Source organism: Echinops telfairi, unplaced genomic scaffold (genome assembly GCF_000313985.2).
Source record: "Echinops telfairi isolate 266 unplaced genomic scaffold, ASM31398v2 ScPeMD7_44;HRSCAF=162, whole genome shotgun sequence".
Taxonomy (NCBI): Eukaryota; Metazoa; Chordata; class Mammalia; order Afrosoricida; family Tenrecidae; genus Echinops; species Echinops telfairi.
In genome coordinates, this window is record NW_022103942.1 from 10,311,314 (window position 1) to 10,315,973 (window position 4,660).

Below are 4,660 nucleotides of genomic sequence, written 5' to 3' on the forward strand. Positions count from 1 at the left end.
CCCCCGCCCCTGTCAATGGTGTCCCACTTTACCAATGTTAAAATCTGGTCACCTTATGCAAAATACAACCAGTGTCTACCCTTTAAAGTGTGTTTCTTGGAGTTCTTTTTGAGCTCTTGCTGCCGCTTCAGGTTTGCTGAAATACATCAGGACTCTGCTAAAGCTTTTAAGCCACTGGAATGCAGCTTGGTTATCATAGATGGTGAAAAGTGCTTCCAATTGTTCTTCTCAAACTCTGCTACATGGAACTCTGCAAGCAAGGCACTTAAATCCATCATCTCTTCCAAATGCCCATTTTCACCAAAAGTCATTTCTTCTTCCTCTTCTTTGTCACTGCTACCTCTGTAGATGTGACTGGCTATCATTCCATGATTTCATATGTCTCTTAGCTTTACCCCCCAAAAGCATGATTTTTTCCATTTTTAAAGTTCTGGTAATCTGCTAGGTACTCACTGTGTGCTTCACCATTGCAGGAAAGAAGGGAGGAGTGAGGCCTGGGATGGCCCAACAGGACAACAGGGGTCCTGGTGCCTCTGGGCTCAGGGTCTCAGAGGGACACAGGGGTGGCAGGGAGGACCACCAGTGGCCAGGGGGAAGAACTGAGTTCAGTGCAGGCTGTCAGCAGTCTATGTGCCATACCCTCAACACTGCTTGGCAGGATGCAAGAGGTATCTTCCATCTTCTCTTAATGCTTCCTGCACCATTCACTATTTTGCCCATATTATCTTTCAATATTGCATTGTGAGGCTTGATTTTTTTTATTGAGTTCTTTCAGTTTAAAATATGTTGAAGCGGACTGACTTCAATTCTTCTACTTGCCTTAGCTAATCTAAGACCCAGAGCAAGGTTCAGAGTTTCTTCTGACATATAATTTGGCTCTTTCTTTCCTGTCATTTCAATGATCTTTTGCTTTCTTCATGAATGATGTTCTTGATGTCCTCCCACAGATCAATAGGTCTTCTTTCATTAGTGTTCAATGCAGTATATCTGTTCTTGAGATGTTCTCTAAATTCAGGTGGTAGGGACTCATGGTCATATTTTGGCTCTAGTGGACTTGTTTTCATTTTCTTCTGCTTTATCCTGAACTTACATATGAGCAATTGATGGTCCGTTCTACAGTCGGCCCCTGGCCTAGTGTTAGCTGCTGATATTGAGCTTCTCCACAATCTCTTCCCACCGATGTAGTAATTATGATTTCTGTGTATTCCATATGTAGAACTATGTTTATATAGTCATCTTATGTTGGTGAAAAAAGGCATTTGCTATGAACAAGTTGTTGGGCTTGCAACGTTCTTTCATGATATCTCCAGTTTTGTTTCTATTGTGAAGACCAAATTTTCCAACTACTCATCCTTCCTTTGTTTCCACCTTTGCATTCCAATGACCAATAATTATCAATACATCTTTATTACATGATTTATCAATTTCATACTGAAGTCATTGGTAGACTTCTTCAATTTCTTCATCACTAGCTTTCCTGGATGGTGCATAAATTTGAATAGTAGTTGTATTAATGGGATTTCCTTAAAGGTAGACAGATATATCACAGACAGCATTGTACTTCAGTATAGACATTGAAATGTCTTTTCTGACAATGAATGCAAGGCCATTCCTCTTGATTGTGTCATTCCTGTCATAGTAAACCATACGATTTTCTGATTCAAAATGGCTAATACCAATCCATTTCAGCTCACTAACACCTAGGATATCAATCTTTATGCATTCCATTTCATATTTGGTGATTTCTAATTTTTCTAGAATCATACATAGTATATTCCAAGCTCTGATCATTAATAGACTTTTGCCAATGTTTCTTCTTACATGGAGTTGTGCCTCATTAACAAATAATGATCTGGAAGGCTCCACTCCCACAGGCTTTACTCCATTCACATCACTATAGTCTACTCTACTTTGAGAAAGCAGTTCCTCATCAGTCAGAATTCAAGTGGCTTCCAACCAGAGAGGCCCATCTTCAGGCACTATGCTGACAGTGTTCTGCTTCCATACATTGGGCCTTCAGTATCTGACAGTGTTTCAATACTATGCATAAGATATTCAGAAGCTGCTTCCTATAAAATGGGCAGCCAATACTTCCATCGTAGTCTGTTCTGTCTTCAGCTCCACTGAAAGCTCTCACTCTGAGTGACCCTGCTGGCATTTGAAATATCAGTGACAAACTTCCAGCATCACAGCAACACACAAGTCACAACAGTAGAACAAACTGACAGACAAGTCATGCATACTCCAGTCCACTTGTTAGTTAGGCATACATTAGGGGAGAATCCACTCAGAAAGAAGTAGCCTGTCTGATCTAAGAAGCTGATAAATTTAGTAGAAAAGGGAAACTCTAAATTTCCTGAATATTTTTTAGGGAAAGTTTCAGAGTTCCAGAGAGAAAAAATTCCTGCTACAATGACTCTGGTGGAGGGTTGAATTATGAAAGTATTAGATGAAAATTTGTTGAAGAGATGAAACTTTTGATGTCTAAGTACCGTATATACTCGAGTATAAGCTGACCTCAATATCAGCCATGGCACCTAATTTCACCACAAAAACTGCATTAAAAGTGTGCTGAAAAACTCGTCTTATACATGAGTATATACAATAATTAGCCATATTCTCAGTGGATACTGGAAATTGTAAGCAGTTTTTCTGATCAGTGAGTTCCATGGAGGGAAATCCCAAGGTTTATGGGGTCTACCTTCGCAAACGAGAATGTTCCAATGTTTTGCCTTGGAAGCAGAAATAGAGAGAAGACCAGTGTGCCAAATGGAGTTTTTGATCCTGTTTTTGCTCTTGAACTAAAAGGGCTGCTGTTGCTGTTCCTCAGTGAAAGAGAGCCAGCAACTAGAAGTTGGATCTTGTTGTTTAGACAGATAGGCCAAGAGTCAAAGTGAGGGGCTGTGTAATTGCCTTAGGAGCCCGTGCATGACTTAACTGACCTCTGTGGTGTGAAGAATAAAAGGCTTGGTGAGATCAAGGTGGCAGAAATATGGGGCTGAAATTATAGCCTGCTGTACTGTTTTAAAGAGGGTGGACATGAGTTGAGAGGGGTCGAAGGGTTCTGAAAGAGGACCTTTACTAGGGGTGTACAAAGGTTTGGCTAGGAGAAAGAAACTGGAGGCTTCACAGAAGTTTGCAAGTCCTCAGAAGTAAAGGAGCTCTTGTTGCTGGTAGGAGTTTCAATGATTTAAGCCTCAGGATTACTGGTTGAAAATAGAAATGAGTGGCAGGGGAGGGGGTGATTTAGTTGGACCAAGGACTAAGGCAATGGAGAGGAGAGGTGGCAGGCAGCTAAGGTCTGTGAGTGGGTGCAGTGGTGGGATGCATGAGAGTTATGCTGGTTTTGAATAGGTCTAGGAGGTCTTGTCCTAGGAGAGGGACTGTACTTTGGCTGTTGCTAGGTGCCATCGAGTCAGTTCTGACACATAACGACCTTATACACAACAGAATCAAACACCGCCCTGTCGTACCAGGCAATATCAACCACACCACTATATTAATAATTAAACTCTTTTTTAAGCAGCTGGATCGAGCGTAAGCTAGTGCTAAAAACCTCTCAATCCAGAACAAAGAAATGCCATGATTTTTATACTTCAAAGTCCTGGGTGGCTCAAGGGGAAGGATGTCTACCAGTGACATTCTTATGAGGATCACAAGGTAATGGAATTGGGGGGGAACAGCACAGCTGCAGATACCAATTCAAGGATTTACAAGATAGTGTAGATTTCTTGCTGATTGGACAGGCAGAGTTCAGAGATATCTCAGAAGAGCAAGGTCTTGCTTGGAGAGGGAGGAGGAGAAAGGGGGCTAACTGCTAGCAGGAGTTAAAGGCAATTTGAATCAAAATGGAGTTCCTCATGTTAAGCCAGGTTACTGCATTTCAGTCCTGCACTATCCTTATAATTGTCCCCATGCTTGAGCCCATTATTGGAGCCACCGTGTCAATCTGAGGCAGGGACACACACTACTCCAGAGAAAAAGAGCCTCAATAGAGTATGAAATGAGCCCTGCTCCCACTTCTGTAACCTGCAGCCTATTTCCACTTCTGTAACTCTCTTGCTAGCCGCTGGCCAGCCAACCTTCAATAGCCCCATGTGAGCAAGTCCTTTCCTATGAAAGTCCTCGAGACCGCTGGTACAGGACTTGGTCTCTGGATAAGAATATACCGAATGATGTGTCGGTATAATAAAGTTCTTTTGTGATAACCTGCTTGGTGTTGTCAGCTCCTTCAGAGCGATTCTGGTAACATTTCCATCTCCTTGAGGGCCTTCCTCTTATTTACTATGCCTCTACTTTACCAAGCATAGTAGCCTTCTCCAGCAACTGGTTTCTCCTGAACATTGGCAGAAAATGAGTTGAAGGTATGAGTTTCAAATTGTCAATTAGTCTTTTTCCGGAGGGAAAAAGGAACCCTCAACTCCAACAATGGAGATCTGAGGAGGGAGAGCTCTTCCAGAAAAATCAGAGAATGATGAGTAAGTAGCCCCTACGGCTAGCAGGAAAGAAACACCCTTAAACTATGAGTTTCCATGGCCTAGAGGGCCACAGACCTTAGGCAGAGTCAATCTTCTGTGAGCCTGAGAATATCTGTAACTGGGGAAGGCTGGGAGGAAGCTATCAAGCTTAGAGAGATATGAAAGCAGTCCATTTGCCAATG

General features: G+C 42.2%; 1 pseudogene; it reads right to left on the reverse strand.

The window, feature by feature from the left end:
* LOC115869749 overlaps nucleotides 1-420 on the reverse strand; it is a 1,866-nt pseudogene extending 1,446 nt beyond the window's left edge.
* Nucleotides 421-4,660: the final 4,240 nt, after the last annotated feature.